The sequence below is a fragment of the Colias croceus genome, chromosome 3 (assembly GCF_905220415.1).
Source record: "Colias croceus chromosome 3, ilColCroc2.1".
NCBI lineage: Eukaryota > Metazoa > Arthropoda > Insecta > Lepidoptera > Pieridae > Colias > Colias croceus.
In genome coordinates, this window is record NC_059539.1 from 10,875,729 (window position 1) to 10,889,365 (window position 13,637).

General features: G+C 31.1%; 1 protein-coding gene across 2 annotated transcripts in view; it reads right to left on the bottom strand.

Moving 5' to 3' along the window:
- LOC123705903 overlaps positions 1-6,284 on the bottom strand; it is a 35,252-nt gene extending 28,968 nt beyond the window's left edge. For both annotated transcript variants that reach the window (XM_045654992.1, XM_045654991.1), the window contains exon 1: positions 6,043-6,284. The gene's annotated coding sequence lies outside the window, so the exon portion shown is untranslated. The remainder of the gene's footprint in view (positions 1-6,042) is intronic.
- Between the last annotated feature and the right edge of the window lie 7,353 nt (positions 6,285-13,637).

Here is a 13,637-nt window from a genome sequence, read left to right on the forward strand (position 1 = left end):
AGCAATGCGGGTGAAACCGCAGAGCGCAGTTAGTAAGATATATTTTATTTTATTAGTTATAATGCTTTATTGTAGGTACAAAGAAGTGAACCAATACATCAATTAAATAGTTTCACATATTTTTCAGATGCTATTGCTGCACAGCAATCTCTGTCAGGTAACCTGGTGGGAAAGATGAAGTAAGTACTAAGTAGTAAGTAGGTATATATTAACTACATATTATAAAATCAAACACATCGACTTTTTTCCTTATTTCTTTATATTGTTATCTAGTTAACCTTGTTCGATATTTAGATAAATAATAAATTAGTTTTTTTTTTAATTAAAATAAACAATAGATATCGTTTAATTTAAATGTTAATAAGACACGATGCATGCCATTTTAAATAAGTGCGTCTAATTTTATTTTTATCTATTTTCAAATATTATCCGAAAAACTTTCCAATCGATAACGTTTTATGTGTTTACATGAAAACAAAGTTTCCATGAACATTTTTCATCAACAATTACCTACTTAAAAATTAAAATATTATCAATCATGACTTTTAAAATTACTAATGCAGATTTATCTGAATATAAGTAGATGGCGTAGAATAATAAAAATACCATTTAGTCTGAAGCAAACTTATTAAAAATGTAATGTAATTATATGCATTAAAATATTTTTCATTGCATGCTTTAATTAGGTAAATTAATAATTATGCTCTTTTTATATACGGTTTAACATTCAATTTGAATAAGGGCCGATTTTTCAATCCATGGTTAAAATTTATCCGTCCAATTAAGTATGTATTACACCAACATTTTAAAATGTCACCCTTAAACTGTCATATACGGACAATTACAATACATTTTTGAAATGGTAGTTTAATACGTTATTCGAAGAATAAGATTTAACCAAGGATAGAAAAATCAGCCCATAAACATTTGCTACTCTGCTTTTGCAATTTGAAATAAAAATAGAATCGTAAATGATAAAATTATTCCCAGAGCGAAATATAAGCAGCAAGGATCTCTGTTTTTATTATCTTACAAATAGGTATTTTTGCATTTGTGGAATAAAAATTTGCGTGTTTTTTTTCGAATGTTTGTTTATTTTTTATTATGTCTGACGTCAAAGCGCAATAAAACTCATTCAATTTATAATTTCATTAGATATTTCGAATCTTTATGCAAAACTAATAATATCAATATATTTAAAAGTTAAAACAGTTGGTGGCTAATAAATAAATAATAATTCTTTATATTTGTGAAACACAAATAGTGGGTAGAATGTATTAGCGCCTTAATATTGTAACAACACCTTTTTTGTAACTACATTCTTGTAAATAAATGAAATTTGAATTTGATAAAGAATATCTAGAGGCCTTCTGGCCTGATTTTTTTTCCTTTTACTTCCTATCTTTTGTTCCTATCAACACTCTTTATTTATCCCTTTCTTTTAAAAGCTATCAGCATTTGCAGAGGCGTTATCTTTGCCACGTTCATGGTGCGCGCATTCCACCAGACGATCCACGAGCGAGCAAGCTCTAATATAAAAAGAAAATGATAATATACCTAAGAAGAAAATTATTTTATTTTAGCTAACTTTCTGACCGCGTCTTCGCCCGCGTTGTCTATAACTTAACAAATTATCTACGAAAATCTTTCTCTTGAGCCATTCTATCTATTAAAAGTGTGGTATTTTAATAAAGTTGTAATTTAAAAAAAATAGTCATTTTTTTTAAAGGTGGTCATAAATTTATGATTAACGAAATAAAAAGTTCAGTTTTATAACGTTTATGAATAAAAAATACAGCATCAAAATCAGTTTCGTAGTTTTAAAGAAGATACACAGGAACACCGAACAGACAGACAACCTAATTGTTAAGAATTGAGAAACCGGTGGTCGATTTATTTTTGTTTTTTACACAAGCGACCTTGTTGTTTTTTTTATTTTTATTTTTCGTTGCTTTTGGCACACATTAAGTATACATTATAGGTTTTTAATTAAGCAGCTAAATTAGTATAAGTTTTTGTTGGCTATCTTTTTTTTTTAGAACTTATTGTATATCAACTATTTGAGTTTCTTTTTGTGAGACTGACTTTTTGACGGTTTTCTTGACGGTGAAATATAATGGGTATCATTTAAGCTATCACCAATTTAATTAGTTTTGTGTTTCTTAAATAATAGGGTTTGTCCTCAAAATAGTAGATCTGTCACCAAAATGTAGTCATCAAACAATGCAAAATCAGTTCCACATTAAATCACCTAAAATCCTGAGATATAAGGTCTAGTACCAAATAAATGTTTTTGTATGTATTATAATAGGTGTGTTCTAATAAGTATTTAAGCAAACTAATTTAAAGAGATCACCAATAAATCATATTATGTTACTAAAAGTTAAAATAATCAATATTTATTCTTAAAAATAATAACCACTGAATAATCAGCTCTGGTTTAATAGCTGGCTAATGGTTAGCATAATTGTATACAAAACGCTTAATTAAAGTTAAAATAATTAATATTTATTGTTAAAAAACAATAATCACTGAATAATCAGCGCTGGTTTGGATTTCGAAGGGCGCCCCCTTTTTCTTTTCTGGCCGATAAGCACATTTTTTGCTTCTGGTGGGGGGTTGGTCAGCTTTAAGCTGTATGGCTAATCCGATAATATGTTTGCACATGTCAATTTTTAAAGAGCGCCAATTTGTCTCCGCCCCTTTGATCATTTTTGATGTATTAAAATGGTAACGAATACTATTAATTTAATATCTGAACGAAATAAAATGTTACTACTGTATTGGTGACAAAATATCAAATAAAAAGGAGTCGCAGTCAGGGATCGTTAATCGATTTATTTGGTGACAGATCTACCATTCTGAGCACAGAGCTATTATTTAAGTAATAAAACTTAAGTAATAAGAACGAGGTTTATATTCATGTAATGCAATATTATTTAATTGGTTATCGATCTCTTATTTTACACACATATTAACAATAATTTGATAATTCATACCTGGGAACAATTTTTGTTTATCTGAGAACGGAAATATTTCGTGGTGATAGATCTATTTATTAGGTGATACAACTTCATGACAAATATAAATTTTGGTGATAGAAAATATAGTTCCCAAATATAATTAAAATATCGAGATGATTCCGTTTGTATATACTTTAAAAAAATTGCTTCATAGCTTATTACCAATTTTACAAAAGCCCACCGATAAAAAAATTTAATTTCCAATGTGTATTCATTGCTGAAAATAAAGAAACCGAAGATTTAGGACAACTTGAATAAACGTCTACGATTAGAGACATGAAAATTTTCACAATGCTTTCTTTTATGGGTAGTTATTAGAAATTCACGCGAATTAGTTACAAAAAAACTTTATTTAATGACCAAATTAAAATTGTGAATAGATATATTATTTCCGTAAAAAATATTAAAGCGAAGTAACCGTGACGGGTCATATTAATAATAAAATAATATTACACTGTCTAGAAAGTTCGTTATAAAACCATTTCCATCTTGTTTTAATTAATTATACAGTCATATTATTGAAGTCAGAAAAAGTAGGTACTTTTTGCGAAGGTGAACTGTGGTGGCCGAATACCGTTATTTATCAGCAATGGTAACATTCATGAATAAAATCTGATTTAAAGTTTTTATCATCCTCAAAACAATAAAAGTAACCGTACTTTAACCATCTTTAACTGAAAAATTACACACTATTACCTATTAGCTCTCAAAATAAACTCATATTTCTTTAACTATCAGTCCTAGATTTAAGCTGACTTTAAACATTGATACTTAAATTCACACTCTATTGAAAATGAATTAATTGGCCCTTGAGATTTTTTTATAAATTTTAGGCAACGATAATTGTAGATATTGTTTTCAAACATCGGTTTTGAATTTTGTGTCTGGATATATCTAGTTATAAGGCTAGAGTGACATAAACTACTTTTTACCACGGTGTAACTCATCCTCATGAGAATTTCCATAGCTATTAAATAAATTCTGCGGTTAATAGTTTTGTATTGTGGTCGGAGTAAGCTGTATCTCCAAAGAAAAACAAATGTAATTCAATTTGTATGTCATTGCGGTCATTGTTCGAGCTAGTCTGTACTCTAAGGGCCAATTTTTCAATGCTTGGATAAAATTTATTCGTCGAATAATCTTTATATATAAAAATGAACCGCAAAATGTGTTGGTAAGCGCATAACTCGAGAACGGCTGAACCGATTTTGATAATTCTTTTTTTATTATATTTCTTGAAGTACGAGGATGGATCTTATGTAGAGAAAACGTAAACATGTACCACGGGCGAAGCCGGGGCGGACCGCTAGTGTACCTATAAAACTACCATTTTAAAAACGTATTATAATTGCCCGTATTTGACAGTTTAGGTACGTGACAAACTGACCTATCTCTTGCGTTACATACCTATCGTGTCACGGCTCAAGCTATAACTTTGGAGATTTATATAAGTACATAAACAAGTCGAAGGTAATTTTGAACAAGCGTCTAGACGGTTTTGCGTGATATGTGAGCGGTTGCGTGTCTTCGCATAAGCAGACAAAAAACTAAAGGATATATTTTTTCTCTGTGCTAATTTGACAATACAAATGTATTTAGCTTTGTATGTTTCAATTGTAAAGAATATTTAATAATTAATAGGTAGTTAGTCATTTAATGTACCTTTTTTGTAAGCGTAGAACCGAGGGGTCCTGGGTTCGATTCCCGGTGGAGACGAATAAAAAAAAGTCTCAGTCTGGCAAGACACAGATGGCTGATCACCTACCTACTTGTCCCTAAACTATAAAGAAAGTCGATCAGTGAAACAGATATATGCATAATGCATCTGCCCATCTGCCCCACCACTTGGGGACATGGGACTTCACTTTTTAATGCACCTAGGTGTCTATAAATTAAATTATATTTATTTTGCTCATATGTAGTAGGTATTTAACATAAATTTTATCAGTAGGTAAGAAGACTGCAGCTCTTAAGTCTTATCCCTGCGTACCTTATAGTCAGCTACCTATGTAGGATAATGAATTATCCAGTATAAAATAAATAATAATCATCTCCTTGTTCTTACAACCATTGTCTGTTCCAGAGAAAGTATATTTAGACCTACACCTAATTCATAAAGGTGTTAATTTTATCAATCTATATTAATATTTTATTATTATATACCTAGGTACCTATCTACGTATAAAATAGAGACGAAGGTTGTTACTTTATGTGTAAAGTTTTTTACCATTAGAAAGTTCCATCACGGTATAAATATTTTAATACCTACCTAGGATTTTTTTAGACTGTGGTTTCATCTTTACCGAGTAACATGACATTTTTTTTAGATTTTTGTAACTATCTCTGTTCTTGGTTGTGATAGCTAATTGCTTACAAAGTTACAATTATTCTCTATTGGAATAGAGGTGATTTTTACTTGTGTCAAAAAGATTAAACAGTTTTAAAGTTCATAGGTAGGTAGGTACTTTGCGAGTAGAATAATTAGCATCAGAAAAGCGTAGTCTAATATAATCTAACAAAAGGAACTGGTTTTTCTTTTTTTAAGCATTCCTACATAATTTTAAAATTATTTATATTTCCAATTCTAATAATTTTATAATGAAGCACGATTAAAATTATAGAAATACCTATCCGCTGGAAAAATAATAAAATATTTGCGTAGGTACCTATAAAATATTATAATCTTTGTACCTGGGTATATATGTCCTAGGTATACCTACCTACCTAATTTATTTCAAAAGATATAACTTTTGTTACCTATTTGTCGCAATTTACAACATAGTATTGTCTATTATATGAATATCTATCAATCCACAGATATCAAAAGACTGCGCCATAACTCTAGATAAATAGCATGCAATTAAAAATATGAGCAATAATTATTATCACGTTCGTAGTTTATCTATTATTATCTAGGCAAATATAGGTACTCAATATACACTCGATACATCGTAAAGTAAACAACTTTACATATTGTTCAACTATGTACGCAATAACAATATTATAAATATTAATTCACCTGTGAATGAATGAATTGCTATGTTCGCTCCGATGTCATGAGATAATCCAATTTTTCTATTCATTTGAACATTTATAACTGCACTGAACACTTCTGATGCAACAATTGCATAAACACATTCCACTTTGTATTTTTTATTGAAGAAACTATGAAAATATTGTAGTAAAATACCGCGAATCGTAATATTCAATGACTGTTGAACACTGCGTTGAATTGCGTCGCAAACGTTCGCGCGCGAAAGACTCAGCTCATCGACTGCTCGAAATTGGCGGCAAGCCGGCAAACGACATAGCGGCTAGCGCGCGCCGGCGCGTGTGACGTTTGAAATGCGCGCGCTTGTGATAAAAACAATTGATGTTATACCATGCCAGTACCTACGTAGTTTTTTTTTTTTAATTTAATTTTAATTGAGTTTGAAGCTCATTTTCAGGCTATTAGCCGGCGCCGGGCTCGTCGTTATTTGCGATAGCGTAAACAACTATTTTATTTTTTGTGTGTAAATGTTGAACTAGAAAATATATACGTATATAGGTACTTTAACAATTATTATCTATGCTTTTGTGAAAAAAAAAATACTTTAACGACCTGAAAATGTACTCACTATCTCTGTTTTCTTGTTCTAAATTTTAATCTAAATGAAATCTTATTTTATTTTCTTTGAATTCGATTTCATATTTTAGTGGCCACTTTTTATAGAAAATAAAAAATAATGACGCAAGCCATTTATTTTAATGTTGTATTTTGTATGTTAATGCAGATAGATAGATTAATTAAACTTCTTATTTAAATTATACCTACACTGGCTACTTATTCATCTAGGTTGAATTTATTAAAATTGTTAATTTTGACTCAAAAATAATCTTTTGCCTAATTTATACCTTGTAAAAGTTCTGTAAAAAAAATATGTTGCTATTCAAAGAGGTATTATCGAAATTGCAGTAAAATCTAATCACATCTAGGAATCTTTTATTCCATTTCCATTTTCAAACTAGGTATTTACTATTTAGTAATCTGTGGTACGTAGGTATTATTGTGTATGTATAGCTTATACATGATTTTAGCTTATCCTTTGCGTCAAAGAGTACAGTCTAACAAGTTATTAAATAAGTAACTTACCAACCTACCTACTCATAGTACAGAATAATAACTAGTACTAGACTAATATTAATATACTTCGTATACAACTTTGTTTTACCACAAAAAAATAATATGGTTTGCCAGAATCTATAGGTAATCTGTGGCTTTGCTTTTTTTTTCCCCGTTCTATCACTCACAAAAACTTGTGTGATAGGTAGTTAAATATTTCGAGTTTTTAAAGTTACCGTTTCTCTCAGAATATTGTCTATGGACGCCTAGGTATGTGAATTATTATAAGAAATACTTACCAAAGTTGGGCCGGCCTATTTCCATGTAAAGTGTAAACTAAAATCGTAGTCCAGTCTCTTTTTGCTACGTTTTTGCTGTGTTTTTACTATTACTGTGACATATAAATGTATCACAACGTTTTTTACAATAACATTGATATAAATATACCTAAGTATAAGACGTAATCTTTAGAAGAATTGCTAGTTTGTTTTTGAGGAAATTTAAACATTCATTAAAATGTGGGAAGGTAAGTTTAAAAATGCATTTCCTAAAAACAAGGAAACTAATAATAAACAATTTTTTATAAATGAATATAAATTTCATATTTTTACGTCGATTTTTACCCACTATTTCAGCTTTCAGTTTCGAAATCCTTTTTTCTTTATATAATACGCTCGTTTCCGTTCTTACCCTTTATTTACTAACGAACCGTTTGTTAACCTTTGCATGTATACCTTAAGTTACCATTAAATCCAATTTATTATTAAGTCCAATTAATGAACAGCATAGCAACATAAGTGCAATGAACAGAGCACGCGTGGGGATGTCATAATAATATTGTATTACAGTCATGGTTCTATGGCCCTTTGAATTATTGCAATAAAAATAACTTATAACTAGGTACGTTAAAAATAACCGACTTCAAAAACGGAAAAGTAAAAAATAAAAATTATAGAACAAATGTTGTTATTTATGATGTTAGCTATCTTGTCTTGCGAGGTTGCTGGTGTTTTACAAGTAACCCTGTATGGCTATACAGTGTTACTTGTTATAACTCGATAAATGGGCTATCTAACACCGAAATAATTTTTTCAAATCGGATCAGTAGTTGCTGTGATTAGCGCGTCCAAACAAACAAAGTCTCAGCTTTATAATACCTATTAGCAAAGATTTATTGAATGTTATTTTATTAGTTATTTTGTTTTCCCTGCTTATAGACCAATAATTATGATATCTTGAAGAAATCTAGGGTTACTTTTTAATTTTATATGCAGCCTTGAAGAGATGTAGATATATTAAGATTTTTATTCTAACACTATCTAACTATTTACTAACTTTTATACTAACACACTCACACAAACGTAAATTGTCTTTGTGTGTGTGTGGATATGCGGAAGCATAAAACATTATAATGTTGATGTAAATCTTTTATTTGAAAATTACCTTTTTAGTATTCGCCAGCGACATAAACTGTAGTCTGTAACCCATGTCGGTACATTTTAAAAGAGTTAAATGTATACCGCAAATGAAGGTCAATGACCGCACATTGTAATATTCGGGTTTCTAGCTCATTGTAATGAAAAACGGTTAAAATACATACTATCATGTCATGTATAGTTGCACGAAAGCCTCTTCGAATAATGAGGATATATATATTCATTTTTTTATAAAAGAAAAAAATCGATTACAAGGCGGGGTTCAAACCCGCGTCTTTCGCCATTCCGGGGCGTCCACTTCTATCGGCCACTCCCGAGTCCCGATCCTGCCAGACTCCAGAGCAATAGTTTATTTTACTCTTTCGGTTCTATGCTGTTTTATGTGTCGTAATTCGTAAAACACTACATACTATAGGTACTCAATACGAACTAGCACTAAATAGCATTAATTTTGAACAAATATCCTTTTATTTCTTGTAAAGTGAGAGTCATATTAAAGCAACATAAGGATGCTGATATAATAATTGAAGATCATATTATGATCATATTATGCCCACTGCGTTTGTTTTATATTCAATCTAACACTACTCGTGTATTACGTCACATTCTGGGAAATCAGAGCAACATTCGTCATAGGTAGGTAGTAATTTAGTAAACAGATTGACGCGCCGTATAAATTAAAAAATTCTTATAACGGAACGATTTTTTAAATTAAACTTACAAAAGCTACCGTGACGCCCGGGCCCGCTGCGCCGCTTCGCCCGCTTTAAAATATAGGGTACCTATAATTTTACACTAAAACCATCCTCTATCTACATATTTAAAAAAAAACGAAAAATCGCATCAATATCGGTTGCGCGGAGCAAAACTTTTTTTGATTATTGAAGTGAAACTTCAAATCGGGGTTGGAAAAAAATTTTGTGTAACATTTTTTCGTTACGCGTGATATTTTTCCGAAACGCGCCATCTTTTTCTTATCCCTACCACGCGTGATTCGGTATTTCTGTAAAGTTGCCTAAAGTAAATTATTTTTTGAAAAATAAGGTCATATAGAAGTTTCACTTCTTACGTGTGTACACTAGTACACGCACACATTTTTTTATATGTACTATATGTACTGATAGTGATGTAACTTTCAAGACATTAATTTACAGATACAATTTATGGGCCAGCCACTCGTATTTCCTTTTATTTAAACTATATAGAAACTAATGAGCCAAATCGGTATGTAGCAAAAAGGTCATAATATTCATTTACAGTCGTTGCTCAATGCAAAAAAAATATTGAATATCGCAATCAACTCGAAGTAGCAAAAACATTAGATAAACATTAGATACAACGTAAATACTTAACGATTTAATACACAAACAACTTTCGGTTTCAAATAAACAACTACACGTTTATTACATCATTTCTACTTCTAGTAGGTAATTAATATAGCTAAGTTTCAAAGCTTTACGACCATAATTTTGTCCTTTCAAAACTATAAAAAAAAAAGGTCGATGAGCTTGATTACGTCCACAACACTTGTGTTGTAACTCAAAATTCGCAACATTCTAACCTTGGAGACCACGGATTATCATGAACTAGATTAGTCACTAGATAACTGTGCGCGTGTCACTTTCTGTATTCAGTTATGCGCAAAATTCTCAAGTCGTTGTAATTTTACCCACATCTTCGTAGCAGGTCAAGTGTAACGTACCTACTACCTACCTAATTAATTATAATGAGAAACCCACAGACTTGATGTTTCTCTATAAATATGTTATTAATACGTTTTACGGTGAAAGTAAGCTAAAATTTCGTTATGAGAGTTTAATTGGAGGAATGTAAAATTGTAAAGACATTAATATAGTATCAACATTAATCCTTTAAAATGTATAGCGTGATTTGTAAATCGTGACGCTAATATACGAGTAATTGGTGATGTGTGTGAGGAATGATTATACAAATGACGCGCTTGACTTACATACAAATTACGTTTTGTCTCATCTAGTTTAATATATGCGTTGACTGTATTAGGGCTAGGCACTCGTATAATAATAAGTGTATAGTAACGTGCTAACTAAAATATTAATATAGTACGAATATAATATTTTCATCGGTATCTAATACAATAATTGAGCTTTTTAAGTATACTATCAAAAACAATGGAAAATAAATGATAATTCCCTACTACTGCTCTACTATTGCCTAATTTTTGCCACTATTACTATATTTTCATGTTTTGAAATATAGTATTTAATATCTATCTTCCATAAAAGGTGGTAATCCTAACTGTGTCTAATCTTCGCCTTTCGAGGGGGGCCGGGGGAGCTATGCTCCAAACCACAGAACATATAAAGAGAGGTCTCCAAACTATTACATTATCTGTGCTCCAAGTGTGCTCCAAACTATTGCGCATTATAACTACATACACACAATAATTATTTTATGAATGAGCGTGTATTGTAGATTAGACGCAAATGATAATATAAAACAATGTCATAGGAAATTACGTCGATTATATGAGAATTCTGCTCGCGTTGTGGGTCTTGAAGGAATTTTAAGCTTCCGAATTAGTATTCTTATCCGTATTACAATATGGCAAAATGATATCACTCCATAATCTGTAGAGGTATATGGAGGTTGTTCTAATATAATACTTAGGAAATAGGTGTACTTACATATATACTATGTTTAGATAGAAGAAGAAGTTTAGTTTATACAGAAGGGGGGAAGTCAGCTCTCAAAAATGAAGTCTAGAGATAGGTGCACCGTGCATTATGCATACCTACATGTTTCACTGATCGATTTTCTTTAGGGACAAGTAGATGATCAGCCTTCTCCTGCCAGACCAAAACATTTCTTTTTCTTCGTCTCCACCGCCCAGGGTTCACCCCATCGGTTCTACGCTCACGTCATCACGTGTCAACCACTGTTGACTGTACCATGGGGGCGGTCACGTCAGCTCGTAGGTATCTGTTTATTCCAGTGATTGATACATTTATCGCTTCTACGCAAAATCCGCCATTGTTGGGAATACCCGAATCATAGATAATAAGTATGTTTTACGAATGAATGATTTACCACATATTATATGTATTTTATTATGTACACGTGTTGAAATATATAACAATATGTAATGAACTAGCGAAGTCGAAATATTTTATTTTACTACTTCTGTAGTTTATGACTTAGCTTATGTGACCGAGCGGTTAATTATATGGGGTCAATACACGTTTGGAAAAATAAATTTTGATAGACTTATTAGTTATATTGCCTGTGCCTATATATATAAGTACCTATGCCTGTTTTTTCTTAAAAAAAGTTTACTGTAATATTATAGGGTCAGTTGTAGTTTGTGATAATATTGCAGGTTTTAAATGTAAGGAAAAAAAATAATAGATAAGTACGCAGAGTATTAATTACTGACATTATTATATGGTTCCAAAATAAATCATGAAGTGGTCGAAATATTGTATTTAAATTCATTCAATATTATACCAGAAAACCCGTAGTACGAAAACTAGAATCTAGTAAAAACTCCTTCAGTGAGAATACTTCAGTAAAAATGTCCAAAACAAAGAAAAATATTGTTTGTCTGTGGTCTGTGATATTTTAATCTTCGTTAAAGGTGGGCGCTATGTAGAGCGGCCAATAATTGGAAAATCGTCAAAGCGGTGACGTTATTAACCCTTAACTAGAGTCGTGAAACATTGTTACGTATGTATAGTCGTGGGTCCATTAGACCCATGTATTTTGAAATGGTCATAATTACTTATTTATGCATTTTTTTAGGTAAATTTAAATAAAACATGATATTTTAGTTTATAAAGAATACATATTATAAAAATCAGCAATTAGAACTTTTATTTACTTAACATAATTTCACTTATAAAATCAGTCGTTGTTTTCTTACACAACAAAAAGGCGTCTTACAAAAATTGTAAATCTCAACAAAATTTTGGGCTCCCTGCATTTAGTGCACAAATGATCAGAACTTTCACAATTAGATATTTCAATTTTCAGAGCTCGCGTCATGTTCTCTCTCGACAACAAAATCTACATCATCATCGGAAAACTCATTATCCTGATCTAGTTTCTGCAATACGGGTAGGTGTTGAGTTTTCATCGGAGTCTTCATCATTTCTTAACAATTCTTCATTTAACCATTGTTCTAACATCTCTTCGTTATCAACATGTACACTTCTGGGATTCGACATAGCGAAAAACTAAAAAAAATACAATAATAAATTTAATAACGAAAATAAAAAAGTTACGTATCTATAGTCGTGGGTCCAGTGGACCCCTGTAAAGGTCAGTACCTACCTAAGGAGTACCGAGCCGAACACGTCTGTCTCACAGGATACTCTCCGGCGTACTACAGGAAGGTACTGAGCAGTGGGAGGTTCTGCGGTAAGTGCCGTGGAGTAAACGAGACTTTAAAAACTCAACCTGGGTCCATTGGACCCACGACTCTAGTTAAGGGTTAATAACTTTTTATATTTAGATAATACCTACTAGGCCAATGTACCGACTTAGTGCCAGACAAAAGTTAATCATGGCGGTCAAATACAAGTTTCAAATTAATAATTAATGTTTATAAATTTAATATTCATTCAGTTATTAGAATTACAGGTTGTATTTATAATCATAACAAAATTTTGTTTCTTAGACGTATTTTGAGAAGCCTTTCACTATCAGATAGTATTTAATATTTATGATTAAAATAAACATCAATGCACCTCTTTAGTACAAAGGTCGTCGGTACTCAAATGTGTTTTAAGAGTTATTTCTACGAATTGTTATAATAAAATATTGTATTATTCGCATTACAATTTACACGTGTCGAATATTATAATATGTTTCATTGCGATATGCGTAGTAATATTTTATGATAACACTAGCTTTCCACCCGCAGCCTCGTTTGCATAAACGAAATTCTCACGATAATGACTTTGGTAAAATAGCCTGTCATCTATATTTGCTTCTTAATTATCTTCAGACACACAAATCATACCATGAAATCGCTTTGTTGCGGTGTGAAAGATAGACCACTTACTTTTGCAGGATTACCGAGAAAAAGAATTG